The sequence below is a fragment of the Cynocephalus volans genome, chromosome 11 (assembly GCF_027409185.1).
Source record: "Cynocephalus volans isolate mCynVol1 chromosome 11, mCynVol1.pri, whole genome shotgun sequence".
NCBI lineage: Eukaryota > Metazoa > Chordata > Mammalia > Dermoptera > Cynocephalidae > Cynocephalus > Cynocephalus volans.
The window spans coordinates 109,455,452-109,476,065 of record NC_084470.1 but is presented as its reverse complement, the minus strand read 5'-3'; the positions used below and the strand labels follow the sequence as shown (position 1 = coordinate 109,476,065).

The window sequence follows — 20,614 nt, the reverse complement described above, 5'->3', positions numbered from 1 at the left end:
TCCAACCCAAAAAAGAAAAAAGAAAAAAAAAAAGTAGGGTCAATTTTCTTGGCCGCTGTATTAATAAAATCTCCCAGGCAATAGAGTTAAGCACACATTAATGGCTATGAGTTAGTATGCTCTGCCTTTAGCAAGTCTTCGATTTTCCTATATATATACTCAGGGATGTATTAACACTCAAACGAAGGTACAGTCCTCATTTCTTATTTTAAGTCTTCTTCCTCCTCAGCTTTATCAGATTTATTAATCTTCCGCTCCTCTCTTATTTATAGCGAATGCTCTGGTTAGGGTTTCAAAGCATTTTCCATTATAACACCCATTTATAACTTTCGGTGAAAAAAAATCTTCCAAGACCAATGAACTTTCTTTTTTTTTTTTTTTTTTTTTTTTTTTTTTTCTTTTGTCTTTTTTCGTGACCAGCACTCAGCCAGTGAGTGCACCGGCCATCCTTACATAGGATCCGAACCCGCGGCGGGAGCATCGCTGCGCTCCCAGCACTGCACTCTCCCGAGTGCGCCACGGGCTCGGCCCTGAACTTTCTACTTATTTCACGTTACTCTCAAAACATGTGCAATTCTTCAAACATGAGGGCTCCGTTTCCTATTTCTCTGATTCTCAGAAAAGACAAAAGGGGACAAAGAAACACAAATTTTCTAACTTTTGAATAATTCCACAGTGGGTTTTTACTAAACATGCAGTAATGCTGTTTTAGGTAGAATGTCTGTCATAAGGAGCTATTGGGTTGAATCTCACGAAATTGCCAATATTCTAACAATTCTGATCTACAAAAATGGCAATTCTACATGATTTAACTGAATACTTCTCTTATCTTTACCGTCACATAAAAGGACTGCTTGGAGCAACAGAGTTACTCAGATATCCAGGGGAATTAGTTCTGTGCTGAACTTGCAGCTCAGGGAAGGAGAAGGGAGCAGGGAAGGTTATGACCAACAGGTGACTGCAACGCCCCTAACAAATTGTTTGGTGCAATTTATTAAGTAAAAGATGCGGGGAAACTAATTAGTCAGGTGGCTCCAGACCATTTTCCATCAGATCCCTCGAGGCATGAATGTGGTGACTGTAGACTTTGGGGAGTGACCACTTCAAAGAGATGCCTACATTGTGATTAGAAAACTCTCTACATCCATTCACTAAAGACACCCTTCCCACCCAAAGCTTCCCTTCTTTTCTTTCAAGAATGAAATTACAAGTAAAATGCTTGACAAATAAACAAGACTGAGGTTTCAATCCCAACTTCCCCTAACACCTGAACACCACAAAGGCAACTGGAGTCATACTTTGATCATCTGCTTTAATGCTAAAGAGAGACTATTTGGGCACTAGAAAACAAAAAACTTTCAAATATATTCTTGCATAGAGTGAGAGCTAAAAATCAACAAAGACCGGAACCCAAGGAGGCTTCTAGTGTAGACTGGAATTTAACAGGGTCTAGAGTCAAGAACGGAGGGTGTTTTACAGAAAAAAAATAGGAGGTTGTTTCCAGAATCGTCACAAGTGAGAAAAAAAGACAAGATGACTTGAAGGTGAGACTCCAGCCCTATTTATTTTCTAGGATTGTGAACGTAATTTAAAATATCCAATCTGTATAGGTATAAAGAAATATGAGGAGAGAACCCACCCAACGGACACTACAGGATTCAAAGCCTGATGGAAGCTAATTTAGCTTCTGTTTTTTTAAGAAAGCTTACAACTCAAGGGACACAAAAGAAGGACTTGAATCAACAAAAATCTTTCAGGTGCTGATTTCAACAGTTACGTTGTTGTCCCTGTAATATTGCCAATGGTCATGACCAATGTGGCTGTAGATCTCCAGTTAACATTTAAAATATATAACTTGTCAAACTCCATCTCTGAAATTGATGGAAATTCAATGTAACATTAATATTGTAATATTGGTTTTTGGAACAAGTTCTCCTTTTGAACCCACACATACAATTTACTTCTTAGCAGAGGCATTCGACTTAGGAGATTCAGGGTTTGTGGGTGACAATGGGGCTTTGGAAGTTCCCGTTACCTCTATGGGCTACTGTTACTAAAAGAAATGCAGTATATATATTTTCCCTAGATTAATCCTGTTTTAAATGGTGACAATCAATGCAGGGAGATTTCTTATTCAATACTGTAGATAATTCACTAAAGAATGGGGGGGGAGGAACAGTCTTTAGGAGGCCATTTATAGTGCAATTGAGAAGATTTTTGTGGGTAACCTAGAAAGCTCACTCCTATTTATCTTATTTTTTTCCCCTGTCTGCAAATATTCTGAATTCCAAACAACCAGTTTTAAAATGAAGACTGGAACATAACTGTGTTTTAAACTGGAAATTGCCTACGTACAATGATTGAGATTGGACATATAAACCGACAACAAAGAAATTAGTTCCAGGATTAAGAACTACCAGGTGCATTGGCCTGAATTTTGCATTGCACAACTCCAGGGGGCGTCTTTTACACAGATTACAATGTGAATGGTGCTGCCTCACTGTGGTTGTGCAGTGTGGGATGAAGGAGAAAGCATCTGGATGTCCTTCCTTATCCCAGAGAATTGAATGTTTTAATAGCAAATATAGATTACTAAATTACCAGTGTTCCTTCACCCTCAAAGTCACTAACCCCCCAAAGAAACAGGATTTATACCATCCCTACCACCACCCTCCAACACCAGCAGCCTCTGCTTGTTGCAGACACCTCCAGTAGCCTCTGGATTGCTGCAGATACCTCCTTGGAAGGGGAATTACTTCTCTACCTTCAGAAGGAGAAAGATCTGTTCTTCAAATCCCAAACTGGTACAAAGAATGGACATTGCAAGAACAAGAGAGGCCATTCAGCACATAATATTTCTGAACCATGGTAGCATTACAGTGGAATTCAACCACTAGCAATACAGCTGCCCTTGGTGAAAAAAGCACGTTTTGAATTCTAAAACCTTAGGAGTATACCTTACTGGGAGGACTTCCCTGTAGTCCACTTACATACCGATGCAAAAACCTGAGCAGCATTCACTCTCGAAAAGTAGAGGGACAGCAGAAGACTTTTAAAGGGGGAACACAAATAGTCCCTTTGATCCTTCTGAATATAACCTTAGTACACAGTCAGTAAAAGATAAAAAGAAGAAATTTCTCAGCTTTCTAGATTCCCTACCATGTGTTGTTTCTGGGGGTCTAAATAGGTGTGATTATTTGAATATTTTTTTCAGGATTTCGATAAAGGCAATCAGAAAAGGTCATCCTGGGCAGGCACAGGATATACATACAAGCGAGCTACTGGTTGCTGGGAAGATGTGGGGCAAAGATGATGTGAGCCCCCCAGGAAGCTGCTGTAGTAAAAGAGAAAATAGAAGGATGTAAGATTGTGATATAGTTTTGAGAGTGGACAATAATCCATCAATTAAGATACAGGCTTTTCAGTGATGGGTACAATGTAGCGCCTCCCCCCAGTTAAACTGAGCTCAAGCTTAGAATTCTACATTTAGATCTCCCAATATTTGCCACTCTATTGTTAGTCTTCCCAAATTCAATAATATTGGCTACCTTTTGATGCAATTTCTGACAGAGAAAGCTTTTCTGTAAGTGAGGACAGGATATTTTTAAAATAAGTGATTTCTTCATTAAGTTGGCCAACATCCTTGATTCTAACGCTTTGCCAATCATTGTCCTTCTACTTTTACCCTGGACACATGGAAAGTCGGAAAGGGCCAAGTAGCAGAGGAGAACCAATAAGTGAAAAACTAAGAGAAAAGAAAAATGATGGAAAGAAACAGGAAGGTTAACAAAGAGGGGGCACAGAGCCTCCCTTCACTCGAGCACCATTAAAGCACTCAAAGCCAAGTGGAGTGCAGCCTCGCCTTAGTTTCTCATGCCCTTCCCTGGAGGACGCAAGAAGGCAGCCACAGCTGATGCAGATCTTGGAGATGAACCACTCCAAAGCCCTCATTCTACCAGCAGGGAAAAGGAGGTCCTGGGAGGCAAAGTGACTTCCAAAGTTATGACTAGAAGCCAGGATCACCGTGGATCAGTCTAATGTTCTACCAACCACAGCTGCCTGAAAGCAGTAATGGCTTTTCCAAGTTTTAGACAACCGCTAATGACACCAATAGTGGGGTGAGATGGAGATGCTCTTCTCCCTCTAGGGGAAAAACACAGATTAGCTCACAGCATCAGAACCTTGCAGGAACAGCTGGAGTTGGGCAAGACGGCAGCTGACCCAGCTTCCAGGGTAACTCGACCCTTGGAGATAGCACACTGCAAATTTAGAGGGACAAGCTCAAAGTCCAGTTTTTTACAGTCTCAACAAAGCATCTCTGGTGGTGATTATGACATAACTCTTCTGATGATTAATTAAGAGCTCTCTATTACATCAGCTTATAATTAACAGCTTTCCCAATCTTTAATACAATAACTAGAATGATATGAAATGAATGAGAGATATCAAGTATTGGGTAAAGCTGAAACCCAAATGATAGCAGCATCTGCTCTCCAGTCAAGGAGGCAAAGAAACAAAAGTGGGAGGGACAAGTAGATTTTGCTAAACAAAGATAAGAGGAGAGAGTGCTGAGGGGGGGATTGTGGGGAGGAAGAAGGCATTTGCTCAATCAGTACCTATTTTCAGAATTTCCTTCAAGCTGGCTTGGACTGAGAGCCATCAATTATTAAAAAGGTGTAACATGACGCTTCCTTTCTTTGTTGAGGCAAATCTGCAAGCAGACCCCGAGAGAAAATAAAAAATGAATTAGGCAGAGTTTATTAGTGTGTTTGAAGAAAACAAAGATTTAGCTATTGGGACTGACTCTGTTTTAGAAATAGTTCAATTTTATCTTCTAAAATCCACAAACCTTTCCCCCGCTCTCCTTACCTATTTGTTCATTATTTTCTACAGAAGATCATACAAAAAGAGGAATGTATCATTTCCTAAACTTCTTTCTTTTCAGATTCAGCTTGATGTATTGTCTTCATTTAAATTACAAATACACTAATCTGAAACACTGTTTACCAAGTAGCATTTTAAATGAAAGATACAAGAAAATGCATCACTTACATTTTAAAAATGACTTTAGACTCCGGACCTCATAAAAAACAGCCGAGGGGGGAGGGAGAAGGGAGGGAGGTTTTGGTGATGGGGAGCAATAATCAGCCACAATGTATATCGACAAAATAAAATTAAAAAAAAAAATAAAAAAAAAAATAAATAAATAAAAAAAAAATAAAATAAAATAAAAAACAGCCGACAATGTTCTCTACTTGGGCTGCTATATTTCAGTCCAGTGAATGAAATTCAATTAGTGGGCTTTGTACTGAGGACATTATGATTCTGATGGCTGGTCTGATCAAAACTGGTGTGCCAAGCCCTACTTCTGTTTTTTGGCAGACACAGTTAAGGAAAAATTTAACAGAGCAGACTGGCATGAGGAAAGTTAATTCCAGGGGCGCTTAACTTTCACCATCAATAGAAAAGATGGGAGGAGGAGAGGAGCTCCCCAGAAAGGCTTATTATTTAGTAAGTGAATGAATTAACTTTTTGAGAAACGTAAGTCTGTCACTACCAGTTCTAGAACTTTCTAAAAGTAGCAATCAGCCCAATATAAACCAGTAACTGACTAGAGCCAATAAATCACAGATTTAATTCATCCTTAGGTTTTGATCTGTCTCAGCTTGTGTTCTGAATAATAGTACAGAGACTGGAATCTTCGTGATGCCATTATAACCCGCCCCCCCCAACTACGACAAAGCAGTAAGTACCTAATAGAAAAGCCTGAGCCTTGACAGTGAAGGCCCAGACTACACTTTCAGTTGATGAAGTGATGTATCTTCATCACTTATGAAAACAAACCCGCACACAGCAAAAACAACTCAGCTGAAGCACACGTCTTGACCACCATCTGGACCACGATGCTACACCACTGCTCAGAAACACCACATCCACCTTTGCATGGATGAAACAGAAAGGAAGGAGCAAAGCAAACCCATCATTGCATGGCCTGGTCCTTTGGATGGCAAAAGTAGACAAGTAATGGTGGAAATTTAAGAAAGATATGCAGCCATTGGTCTATCAATAATAGTCTTAATTAATTAACCAATTGAGATCTGAACATCCATTTTAATTTCAGAGTTGTTTTCTCAAAACACAGACCACCGCATACCATTTCTTTGCTTCTCTCACAGGAAATGACACTACCATCCACCCATTTTACAGACAGAAATAAAGGAATCATTCCTGGCATCTCTTTTCTCTCACCACCATTATCCATTCTGTTTCCAAGTCTTTCCCCCTTTTTGGAAAACAGTTATGGGAACAATCACATGAAATTCCAAGAAAAAATATAAATACAATATATACTCATATACGTATTCCAGAAGTGGCACCTGACACTTCTTGGAAAGCTATTCTAGGCACTTTAAATTTTGCCTGAGAGTGACCCAGGATCCAGTACAGACTGGCGGCCTTGACTCACTGTGCCCTGGTGCAATTGTTTTCTGACTCACAACTATATACCCCCATCTGTTGTTGATGTGAATACATCATACTGATGGTTTTCTAAATAATTAAGACATCCCTTCTGAAGTGATCTTCCTGTATCTAATAACAAAGGCAGCGGGCATGCTCACTTCCTTCCCAGTAATGGGCTGCCTCAGATGTGTTCTCTCAGAATTCATTAGTAGAATGAGGTGCTGGAGTGGTTTGTTCCTGCTTGCAAGGGCTGGGCCTGTGCGTCTCTTCCCAAACCCACATGCAGTGACTTCCTGTTTGTAGCCTGAAATCAGCCATAGTGTGAGTATTTATGCCAGGGAAATCAGTAACTTATACAAATTAGGTGAAGTTTTTCCCCCCAGAGAGCCAGTTTACCAGAACATCATGGAAAAAGGCTTAATCTCATTGCTTTCTTCTCAGCAAATAACAAGTACTATAAAATGTCCTGTATCAACACGAATCTTTTTCTTCTCTTTTCCTCCTGTGGTGGAGATGAAGGGGCAGTTCACCAAACCTGTTTCCTCTTGTTTCTTGGCATGTAGCTCGCTACATTCCCAGCTGCCCATGTACTTATGTGTGGTCATGAGGTTGAGTTTTCCTCCACGGGAAGGGAGCAGAAGTGACGGGAGCCTCTCCACACTTGGTCCATAAAACCCTCCCCCACACAATACTCTGTATGGTTTCCTTTTTGCAGGTGACATGTGTGCCCTAGGATGCCATGCATTGAAGTCAGAGAAGTACAAGACAGAAGACGCTCAGCCTTCAAGTCACTGCTTGAAGGAGATGCACCCCAATCAGGAATATCCATTATGGACTTTAGGTGAAGAAAAACATCACTTTTATTATATGTGAACCATTAAACATCTGAGGGTTTCTTAATACCCCAGTCACCATCACCATAACTAAACGCTCTTGCTCCTCTTCTTTCAACAGTTTTCTTTCCTCCTACTAACTGATGTGATAAATCTAGGGTTGAGGACTTGTTGGGAAGATAGAAATAAGGGGCCTAATATGATGTTACTTTCTCACCTACAGTTTTTATTTCACTTGAGAGTTTTTGGATCTAAAGGGTTGTGTTCGTTACATATACTTGCAGTACAGGGTGCAGATTATTCTTTTCCCTTCAGTGATGTCACCTAAATGAAATGTTCCAATTTAGAATTATTTCCATGTTAGAAATATATGAAGAATCCAATCCATATGCCCTACGACTTGTCAAGGAAATTAACTATAAGGCAGTATCGATATTATGCAATTAAAATGAGAGCTCTTAACATATTTAATTTCTCCCTGACCTGACTTTCTTCAGTCATTATGGACAAAATGTATGAATTCATTATTTGCAAATAGCCCAGATTACTTAATATATTCTAGAAGGAACTAAGACACCCTCTTTTGTGCACATACACACAGGTGCATTCAAGCACACAGGTTTCTCTATCAAGGGCAAAAATAATAATGAAGGTATAGATAAGAATCCATTCTAAGTTGTTAATGTACACCAAGTATAGTGGAACTCTGAACATATTCTTCATGCGTATGTCATATCTTTCTACACCACTCATAATGAAGACAGAAAGGAAGGAAGGAAGAGGGGGAGGAAGGCAAGAAGGGTGGGAGGGAGAAAAGTACAAAAAATCACTTTAACCTTTTCAGATTATTTATTATATAAAGCCTCACATGTTTTCCCACCTATAAACTTGTATGAGGAATCTATTTGGGGTGCTTGGGATTGTTGTGTTCTTAAAAATTTAACAATCATAGCTCTGAAGCTTAATCACTTGTATGTGTTACAAAACCAGATGGTTCAAGTGGGTGTTTGTTTACAAGCTCTCTGCATAAGGTTTTTAGTTGCTTTTTATACCAAAGCTGAATATTTCAACTAAGAAGGGAGGCAATGAGGAATTAATGAAAAACCACTGGACTCCATAGGTCCCTGGGCGCCCTGCCTTCACTCTGCCACCGTGTTCTGCACTTTCACGGGGATGTGTTCAGGATGCAAGAAACAACAACATATGCTCAAAGTACTTCAGTCCTTTATGGAACTCCAACATACTCCAGAGGAGGAGTCGACCACGGACTCAGCATGGTTCTGGATGCTGTCGGTGGACCCAAGCACCCTGCCGTCTCAACACCCTCCAGAAATTCTAGAGTTTAATAGGTTCCCTGTTTGTACTGGCTTCTTGCATAGAGCTGTTTTGACCAGGCACATCCACATTCAGCCCTCTCCTTCTGGATACAGATGAGAGGAAAGAAAAAGCCTTTCTTGGTGACTCTCCTATTCTTTGGTTTCTGTACATTAACCACATAGCCAGTATCTGCAAACATGCAAAGGCAGCAGGTTTATTCCCCACAACATAAGTAAAACAATGTTAAAGGTTTCTCAAAGGAGAGTGAAAGGTTTAATTAAGGAACAATCTTCTATGGCTCTGGAAAGATGAGTTTCTACTTAGTGTTTTCTGGATGAGGAAACCCCCTTCTCATAGCTCATGGTGCACTCTGGCACCGACCTTCTTTCAACTGAAAGAAAGGCAGTCAAAGCTTGTTTATCTTCATTTTTAGTAAGATTAGTAATGTCCGGCACAGTTAGCTCACCCAACATTAATGTCTTAGATCATAAGCTGTCTATCCTTTGTGTTAAGCAGAATGGTCTCTTTCCTGTCACCACCCATTCAGTTCCAAAAAATGAAGATATCTGAGGTGAAAAAGGCAAAGGAAGTACAGGAATATCTCAGCATTTCACTGAGCTTGTCTCCACCATATACTGTAACAAAAGAGTAAGAAATTATAAACTAACAAAAATGTGTTTGGTCATTATCATTTGATGTATGTGATTACCCTCTTTTACTAGTTTAGGGGAAAAACCTCAACAAAATGTGATATCACTAGACTGCGTCTTTAGGGTAAGGAACGTGCTCCGTTTACCATTAATTCTCCAGAGTGCAACACGGTTTGTGGCACAGAGCTCGTCGTCTGTAAAAGTATACTGAATGAAGGAAGGGACGGATTACTAGACATGACTATCTTCTTCCCATTCTAATGAACTCAAAACTTAATTTATGTCATTAGTGCATTCACGATTTATGTGACTGTGTTGCCTCCTAGGATGAAGGTAACCTTTAAGAAAGAGCTTTTTTATTGTTTACCATCTTCAGTAAAGGAGAGTATATCTGGTGAAATTCAAGCAGACGAAATACCATCTTGATTTTCAACAAAAGAAATCAAGCTTAAAAAATATACTTGTGTCAACTGCAACAGTATCCACCATGGAGTAGTCCACCCTCAATTGAAACTTGTTAAATGAATTAATAAATAACAACCAGCTTTGTATAAAGGTGAAGACCTAGCTTGAGTGTAGAAGGTTAAACAGAAACTCAGTTCCTGATTTGTTAACAGTCCTTCCACTATTGTAGGCAGTAATTATTCTTATTTGGGACACAGACTATTTTCATAACTACTGAAGATGTTCATCCTCTCATTTTAAGTAGATAGGAACTATTGTTTCACATATCTGAGAAAAGTACACTCGGTGCTTACAAAATATAGAGCCTGATAAGACCAAAAGGTAGTCATAGTTCATCACTTTAAGAAGTAGAAAACTCTTCCCAAAATTCATGTTATTAATCTTATACCTATTTTGAAAGCACACTTCTCTTAAATTTTTAATAGAGTTTCTGCCTAATGAAAGGTCATATACAGAACTTTCACAAGAAGTTGACCATGAAATTTAGTTCAAAATTAGTCACGTGAAATAAAAATGTTTAAAACCAGGAAGTGATTTCCTCTAACAAATACCAGGAAAATCTATTGAAGTCTCAGTATATGGAGAACTCCCTCTCTGTAGATCAAAGGAGAGCAGAAACACCAGCAGTAGCCATGAAATATCACCTGTACCCACTATTTATGTTTTATATCCTGTCAGCAGCAACATGTTCATTTAGCATCAGACACAAGTTATTCAGGGACTTACATAATGCAGCAAGTGTCAATACTGAGCTTACTATTTATAGCCCAATAAACTACACTTTGAACAATATTAGTAATGTTAAGCTTAGGTAGCACTCCTAGTATTAATGCCTTGATACAGATATATTGACTATAAGCGTAGTTTACAGCATGGAACATAAACACAAATCCAGTGATTCTAATAAATCACTTTCTTGACTGCTTAAAAACATATTGCCAAAATGGGCTTTATGCATTACACAATGGAGCAGAAGGCAGCGATATATATTTAAATTTTCCATTTTTAGGCTGTCACTCAAAAACTTTTCATACTTTTTTTAGCTTATTGATCTTCCTGGTTTGTGATAAGAGTTCAACTGCTTGGTTAGGCTGTTTCTGCTTATTAAAGGAGCTAAATCAAGAATCATATAATGCTACAAATTTAGCATTTTTCAATAGAAATGAAAGCTAAAAACAGCTTTAAAAAAAAGTGTAACCCTTATGTTTTATTGCCCTAGAATTCCAGTTTTATCTACTATAGAGCATAATAATGGGTGTAAAGGAACCATGGGTGTGTGTGTGTGTGTGTGTGTGTGTGTGTGTGTACACAGAAGATAAAAGCTTTTATTAAATATGTTAAAACAATTCTTACAGGTTTCCGATCATAAATATTTTGCATGGGAATATACACACATATGTATATACATATATGTACACACACACACATAGGTTCTGCACCTGTATTTTCTCTTCTTTTTCTTTAATTTACAAAGAAACATTCGACCTTAATGTTTTGGCTACTCTTTACCTTAAATATGCATCAAAACAATCAAAATCTCATCAGCAGAACAGATGGAGTGCTTGGCTAAATCTGATCAACGAACTTGTGTAGCTGGACATCCCCGTCCAACACCCACACTGGGCTTTGAGTGGCAAATTATACACCAAAATCAAAAACTTTCAGACGGCTCGTTTTGGACTCAGAACCTTTTTGTCTCAAACCCGTGCCTGCTCTCACACGAGACTTTCTATGAGCTCTTCAGCAAAGTGTGATTGTTTCTCCCCTCCATGCTGGCCCCAAAGTTCAAGGCTCAGAGTAGAAGAGACAGCAGCCCTCATAGCTAATTGCTCATATGATGCAAAGGGCTGCATGAGAAGCGGGAGCCACAGTATCCATAATAAATACTCCCGTAGTGTGTGGTTGTGTGTCAGGGTCATGTGGTCGTGGTCGGGGATCTTAGTGCGGTCCTGAATCTTACCCACCCAGATGTGACAAAGCACTGGGTTTGTGCTTTTCCTCCATGGCATCCCTGCTAATGTCCTCAACAGTAGGGATGGCGGTAGCAGCTATTAAACAGCCACGAGGTTTATTCTCAGCAGCAATGGCAGCTGGAATTTTTGTTACTATCATTACATCCACCTTTCTAGAGGATCCAGAGAGCTATGCAAGATAGCAAAATGTATAAAATACATATTAACGAAGGGAAAATTTTTTTCTTTCTTAGTGTATCTGAAAATCATCTGTCTTCCACAAACATTTCTTGTTTACTTGACAGCTCCTATTGTCAATAATTTTAAACTTCCTGCAACATTTCAAATTGAGCCCCCAAATTTTTGCTACCTCTGCTCTGGTGGCAGCTACAAGCATGTGGACGCCACCAAGAGTCATCAATTTTATGCAGAACTCACTTTCAGTTTTGTTCCCCTCATTCTCACTAATTCAACTGTTTCTTTGAACACCGCCTCACGATGGCTCGCTCTGGGCCCCTTCAGCTTGTCTACAATCAGCATATGTATATGGATGTGGGAGTGTGCACACCCAACCAAAGAGGCACATTTCCATCTCTCCTCCACATAAATATGGTGATGAATTGGCTGCTTAGAGCTTTTCTGACAGCCAGTTGAAATGGTAGCTACAGCGACCAGGGATGTCCTAGTTCCTCCATGCAGAAAGGTATTCAGTGCACGTAATAATTATCCATCCATCTCATTCACACTAAAGGCATGGCAATGCAATTTTAGCCTTATAATCAAGACCATATGACAAAAACCAAGGCCATTAGGGACCAATTTCAAGTATTCTCTGCAAGACAATGATTTTCCAACTGCACTTACATATGCTGAATAGTACCTCTGCACGACCGCACCTGCTCTCATTTATGTAACCCCTCTGTTTTCAGAAGCCTTTCTTAGTAATGCAATAGAGCAAAGTTTTAAAGGTTCACAGGCTTTTTGTTTCTTTCCTTAATGTTTTTTCATGTCCCAAAGCATAGGATGAAAATGCTGAGGGTGAAATTTCTGCTCATGCCAATGACCATATTTCAGAGATTCGCTTTCCTCTCTTTCTTTCCTGTCCCCTCTGCCCTGACTTCTTTATCCTCATCCTCAGCCCTGCTTTCTTTCCTTTGAACTGAAGCATGGTCTTCCAGACCCATAATTACTTCACATGTACTTTTGACCTCACCACTGCAGGTTCAGTGACATAATAATGTTGTCTCTGAAAGGACGTGATGTCATCATAAATCACAGAGCAGTACAGGCAAAGGTTCCACTTGCCAAGTAGAAAGAATGCGAAAATTATTTTGAAATTATATGAAATGTAGCTCATGTATTCTTTCATGTCTTATTTAAAAATGCTTAGAGCGAAAAAGGAGGAATTGATAAAGGGACATAAAAATCAACTATATTGTATATTGATAAATTAAAATAAAAAAATAAAAGAAAGAAAGAAATCCATGCCCCTTTAACAGATTGCATATACTAAATAATAATTGTAAAGACTAAAAATAATAATAGGGTTCATCATTAATGATTTATCAGTTTGGAGAGCAATGGAAAAAATCATAAGTCTAGTAAGAAGGAAAACATTAAAAAGCCTATGCAAAATGAAAAATAACCCAGATACTATATTTTACTACCAATATTTAAGATTTTCTATAGACTTCATGCTCCTTCCTATTTTTCAATTACTAAAAGGAAGAGCAATTATCCCTAAACATTAATTAATTGTCATTTTGGTTCATTAGCTTATGAGCCAGGTTGCATCATAATATCTCATCTCTGAACCTTTTTTTTTAAATTATGAGATAATGGACTTGTTAATATGAGTTCCATCAGTATTTTTTTAATGGCAATACTGCATGGATTTAAAAATGTCGTAAGTAGTAACTCAGTATAATAAAAAGAAATTTAAATCTCAATACAGCTCCTCTCCACCAAAGAAGTATTCACACATTTTTGGTGGCCATTTTCAGGAAAGCTCCGTGAACACACTAGGTAAGAACACCCTATCCCTGCACTGGGGCTGTCAAAACCAAGTTCATTTGCTTCCTTCTCTGCCCTGGAAATACCATCGTCATTCCTACTTCTTGCTGCTTGATGAATTTTGGCCTCTTTGAGGGAAACAAGAGCAGAATATATTATGTAATTTTCTATATAATGCACTCAAAAGCTCTTGATGACTTGATCTAGGCATGTGTAAATAAGGAAACATTATATAAAATGAGTCAAAGATCATGGTTGGAGCGTTCCACGAGTTGAACAATATTCTGATCACCCAGTCACATTCTGAATGTGCACATAATGTATGCCTCAGAATATCAAGGCTATCACATATAAATGGGTATGGTTCATGTTAATATATATGCTATATTTCCCCAATTAAGATACTTGGCAGCTGACAGGCAGAGGAGTAAGTTGTGACATCTCAGCAGTGATCCTGCGTGAGCATGTGTGAACTTAGCTGTTCATCTGATTGTCACCTCATTGGTACTATTTGCATTGGCAACAACATATGGAGTTTTTTTAAATTTAATTCTGAATCTATTAAAATGCCTTCAGAAAAGATTGCCATGTGGCGCTGCCCTGGAAATAAAGTCCTTGTGTGCATGGGAACTAGCCTGTGAAATACCTGGTGATGCAGTTACAGACAACAGAAATGGCCACGTCTTTCAGAAGAAATTACAAAACTTTGAAATCTAACAGAAGTTAGCATGAACAATTCACTCAGGGGCCAAATATTTATCTGTCGAAAGCTTTCAGTCAAGGAATAAACAAAACCAAAAGTTTAACTAAATAGGAAAAACAGTAACACAAAAAATAGATGAAACCCTAGTATTCTGCAATAGTCTTGAACCTATACTTTCAGACCAAAGTACTGACCAGTGGACAAAAGTGATTCCAAAGAATCTGACTATGGAAAGGCTTGGTTGGTTCCGTACACTTCTTTGCTGAACTTTGGATATATCTCTGTTTGCTTTCTGCCTCTCTGGTTACTTCTTCCATCTTGTGTGTTGACTGCTCCTCATCTCCCCATCCTCTAAATGCTAAGGAAGCTAAGACTTGGACCTCTGCTTTTTATCATTCTACACTCACTCTGCATAGTTTTGAATACCATATATGTATTGACAAATCCCAGATTTATAACTATAGACAGGAGGTCTCCTTTAAACTGCAGACTCATTTATCCATCTTCCTATTCAGCACATTCATTTAGATATCTGTCTACTATACATTGCAAAATTAACATTTCCAAAAATGACTCCAGATTACTCTCACCCTTTAACCAACTCTATCCTTCTCCAATATTTTCCATCTTCTGGTTGCTCAGGCCAAAAGCATCAGAGATATCCCTGACTCCTTCTTTCTCTAACACCACTCATGCGACCCATTTGGCTCTTCTTTCAAAACATGTCCAGAGCTGATGGATATTCTTCACTTTGTCCTTACCATCCTGGTCTACACCACCATCCTGTCTCACTTGGACCACTGCAGTATCATTCCAGCTGATTTCCCTTTCTCCACCCGTGTCCTCTTCAAGCCAGAGTGATATTATTTCCTTTTTTAAAATCGAAGTTTTAAGTTACTACTTAATTAATTGATAATTACTGCCTACAGTAAAATGCACAGATTTTGAGAGTAAAACTTGACAAGTTTTGATAAATCACAACCCAGAGGAAACCAGTGTTCTGATTTCTACCATCAAAACTAAGTTTTACCTATTTCAGAAATTCACATCCATGGGAACATACAGCATGCCCCTTTTTTGTGTGTTTCTGGTTTCTTTTTGCACAGCATAACATTTATAAGACTCATTTATGCTGTTGAGTGTATTGGTAGTTCATACCATTTTATCAATGAGTAGTATTCCACTGTATAAATATATCATAATTTGTTCATTTACTGATGAACATTTGAGACTGTTTCAGGGGTTTTTTGTATTTTTGTTTTTTAATTAATTAATTAATTTTTCACTGGGACATGGTTCATTGTACACATCTGTGTGTTACATCATTGAATATCAATATGCTTCAGTTTTCAGCTACTATGAATAGGGATGCTGTGAACATTTTGTACAAGACTTTTTGTGGTCCTGTGTTTTCACTGATCCTGAGTAAATACCTGAGAGTACAATTGCTGGGCCATAAGGTAGAAATTTTTAATTTCATAAAAGCTGTCTGTTTTCCAAAATGTTGTGCTATTTTACATACGCACCAGTAATTCATAAAAGCTCAAATTTCTCAGCATACTTTTGAGCATTTGGTTATTGTGAATGGGTTTTTTGTTGGTGGTGGTGTTTGTTTTAATTTTAGCTATTCTAATGGGTATGAAATGGTACCTCATTGTGGTTTTAATACACCTTTCCCAAAGAACTAATGATTGTGAACACATTCTCATGGGCTTATTGGCCATTTGTATATCTTCTTTTGTGAAGTATCTGTTCAAATCTTTTGCCCATTCTTAAAGAGTGATGTTTTTAAAATGTTGGATCTTGCCACTCCTCTACTCGGAACAGTCAGTCCAATAACATTTCAGATCAGTTAGTAAAATCCAAAATCTTTGCAACATCCACTAAAGTATAACATGATCTCATCTCCCAGTACTATCCATCTGCACCAGACATTTCAGCCTCTTTTCCTCCTTGAACAGCTAATCACAGACCTCTCAGAGCCTCCTGTTCCCTCCATGAGGAATTTCTTGTCCCAGGGATCCACCTGCCTGTTCTCTCAGTTCCTTTAGTGCTTCCTGAACTTTTCTGCATAAAATAGCAACAACATCTCCAAAATTCTCCATTCCTCTTCTCCAATTTTATTTTTTCCATAACCCTTATCATTAAGATGTGATTATTTCTAAAATTATTTTTTACTTACTTTGCTCTTCCTTCCTTCCCTCTTTCTCTCCCTCCCTCTCTCGCTTCACTTATTTACTTATTTTTATTTCTGTTGTTTATCTCCCTCTCCCAAAATATAAGCTCTATGAAGACAGGGAGTTTTTGTTCATTCATTCCACAACTATTTTGTTCACCACCAATCCCCAGATCCTAGAACAAATTTTTAATCCTAGATCAAATTTTAAAAGTATTGAGAACAACTATATATCTGAATTGTTTACCACCATAAACACATGAATTTTTAGTCTTCAACTATACTTCCTTTAAAAAGTTGCAAATATATCTATTTTTTAAAAAATTTAAAGTCATGCTTCCAAATACTAAGCTAAAATTCATGAGATTTTTTAAATGGGACTCAGTAAACCCACAAACCAAATATATTTTCAAGAACAAAGTAAAAAATTATATATGCATATGTTTATATGTTTACACTTATCTATACACAGACATGTATAGAAATTCTGTGAAGTAAAGTAATAAAACAGATAAACTAACCTTTACTTAGTATTTACTATTTGTCAAGAGCTGTTACTCCTCACAAGAATTTCATTTTACAGATTATGAAACTGAGGCTTAGAGTGTTTAAGTAACCTGTTAAATTCATATAGCTAGTCAGTCCCAGAGTCAGGATTTAAACTGCATTATATTGTATCAACTCTCATGAACCTGCTATGTGGCTTAAGTGACAAGCATTGCCAAAACTGTTAAAGCCATCTGTGGACCCCTCCTCAACCTCATGCACCAGAAGCAAACACCACCTTGAACTGTGCACGTTTCCTCCTTTTGTTTTTTTTAGAAATTTTGTCACATGAATGTGCCCACACATAATATATTGTTCAGTTTATTTCTACATGATATTTCAAGATGGTGCCGAACTGTGTACAGTCCTCTCAGGTTGTTTTTCTTCTCAGTGAACGTTATGCTCCTACGATTCCATGCTGACCACATAGCCGTCGGTCATTGATTTCACTGCTCTACTGTATTCTCCTCTATGAACATACCAAATTTATTTGTTTGTCCTTCTGTCAACTTCTTCCATCAGACATTGAAATGTATTATAATGCTATTGTAAGACAGTATGATATTTATATAAGGAGAGACAATTGATCCATAGAACTTAATAGAGAGCTTAGAAACAGGATGATACCAGATGGTAGCTTGGTATATAATGTAAGTAAACAGCAGATCTGTGGGGGAAGTACCAACTATTCTGTAAAATGTGCTAAGAGAATTGGTTAATCTTAAAAGAAACCCTACCTTATACAATATGCAACGTCCAATTCCAGCTGAATTAAAAGCTGTAGAAAGCAACCCCCTAAAATTTTAAGACAACAATATACAGGAATATCTTTATGACATCCCAGTCAGCAAAAAGAAAATTATTTTTACCTACACAAAAAAATGCCAACCATAAAGGAAAAGATTGATAAATTCTAAGTAAAAGTAATAAATTATTTTCATCAAAGGCTACCATAAAGAAAATAAAAGAAGCAGCCACAAACTCTTAGAAGATATTTAGAACACATATTATTGATCTCTTACTAAGGATTTCTATTATAGTCCTAGCTTCTCTGAAATAGCCGCAACTTGAGAACCTCACTCTCATTGTCTGTCTGCTTCTTCCTACAGCTTGGAAGAGTAGGTACTCAATACACTGTTGATTAACAGACTTTTACTCTAGGCTGTGTTCTGTTGCAGCATATGTAAAATTTTACCTGGCTTTAAACAAAAGCTACTAACTATAGGTGGCATTGTTGTAGCATATATCATGTTCTCAATTACCTGTATGACAGCAAAGACTGATACTAGCAAAACTTCATTTAAGTTTTTTAATTCAATTGAAAGAGGTCATTGACACTTCAGTAATTGCTATTGAAAACCATTTGGCTAAAGGGAAAACACACACATATATACACAAAATAATCTGTGACATAATCTTTACTACAGATTATTCACTTCAAGAGAATTACCTGGTATGGTTTTTGTTATAAAGCCATTATTGCAATTATTTTACCTAAGAAATTTCTTGATGATTCTAAAACAATAATTAAACATGACATAATTTACACAACCCAAAGAAAGATAAATTGTCAGTGTTTTCTTCTTTTGTTTTCCCAACCACAAACAGAAGTCTACTTTTTAAGCTTTGTTCTAGTTCTTAACTATGGAATAAACAGAAAGGAATGAAAAGAAATAGAGAGAGAAAGGAAGTGGTCTGGGGGAATCTGAGTGACACACCTGCAGGTGTTGTCACGCCTCAGAGGGAGGCCCTGGCATGTCCAAGTACCACGGATGCTAATGCCCTGTTACTTCTTGCCACCTAGGGACCTACGGTAAAGTCTTCAAAGTTCTTCTGATTTCCTCTCTGCCTTCATTCCAAGAAGACAGGGCTTGGTGTAGCTAAGTGCCTAAAATCCCCTTGACTGTGAATATTGAAAAACATGTTTCCAGTTGAAAGCATGGCAGAGAATGAACATCTATGATTATAAATTTAATCTCTAAAATCCTGTTTTTATTGTCTTTTCCATTTGATGGTGGATTCTCCACAAGTAGAGACCATTTTTCTCCTTTTTATTTTATTTTATTTTTTGCTAGGTTATGAAAGTCACCATTAGGTTAACAGATCCTGTTGCTAAAAAGCGCAGCCAGCACAGCACCAGAACGTATGAACAGAAGTGTATTACGTAAGAGACACTGAAATCTAATTTTAAACTTTTGAAAAAGACACTGTTTCAGGGCTACATAACCAATCTTACTCATAGAAAACTTAGATCTCAGAAAGGAGTGTTAAAAAATGAACACAGGTGTGGAAAACAGAAACTGAGAAACTGCATATGTTGCTATGACAGGAAGGTGAGAAGAAAAGGAAGAGCTTGGTGGAGGACCACTCTTCCTGCATCCATGTATGGCTCCCGGCATTGGGGAGACAACCTGGGGCTTAGAAACCCAACACCTGGTCTGGGACCCATCTGTTTGTCATGTACAAGCCATGTGACCCTGAGCAATCCTATAATCTGTCTTGGCAGTTCTGTGAAAGGAGAGGAAGTAATCCTCAACTCACTGAGTTGTTCAAAGATTTAATGAGAAGATGCACTTAAAACACTGCGTAAAGTGTAAGGCACAATATAAATGTGATTCATCTATTTAAAGAATAGTTATCAAAACAGATTCTTCCCAAGGAAAGAACAAAAGGAAATGGGTTTATTAAATTATAGCAAAAGGAATTTATATTAGGCAGCAGGAAAAGCATCCTAACCGTGACACTGATTACAAGGGAGGCGAGAGTTGCTTTCTGAGGTTAGAAACCACCATTGCTTAAGAGAATTAAAGCAATCTTGCCTGGAAGTAAAGGGACAGAGTATGTGACACTTTCTGGTGCCACCCAGGATAGAAATTGTGCTCAATGCTAATAAAATTCATTAGCTAGCTCAGTCTTCTGAAGACAGCTTTACACCACGTTTCTTGGGGTCCTGAGGAATCGAACAGCATCAAGCTGTGTATTTCTGAAGCATTTGCTGGCCCCCTCTCGTAAAAGTTGAATGAAGACCTGTCTCTCTCCTCCATTATCCCCAATTGAAGCTCCTTAAAATGAGGCACCAACCTATGAAAGTAATTTGATGACATTTTGCCAAATATTAAATCATACAGAGTTGTTCTCAGGGAAACCTGGGGAAGAAGAAAATCACACTGTGTCCTCTGATCTCTTCCCCAAGAGACATCAGGGGCCTTCTGTGTGCAGAGCTCTATGGTCAGTGCTGGGAAGATGAAGAAAAAGCTAAAGCAGACACAGTCTCTGCCTCATGAAGTTTAAGTCCACTGAGAGAGTCAGACATTACTCAAAGCCACATTATAGAAAATAAGTGATCTGAAAGGGTACAATAAAGAAGTTTGACCAACACAAAGAGGCCAGGTAAGGGTTACCTGAGGATGAGAAAATGGAACAAGTATCAGAGGGAAGAGTAGAGTAGGTATTACCCAGCAGAGATAGGACTCAGAGATTTCTAAGCAGAGAGAAGA

The 20,614-nt window shown here is 38.1% G+C and overlaps 1 protein-coding gene across 15 annotated transcripts in view; it reads right to left on the bottom strand.

Annotated features, from left to right (window-relative positions):
- The window catches only part of ESRRG (estrogen related receptor gamma), a 546,637-nt gene that overhangs the window by 416,811 nt on the left and 109,212 nt on the right, over positions 1-20,614 (bottom strand). The gene's annotated exons all lie outside the window — the stretch shown is intronic.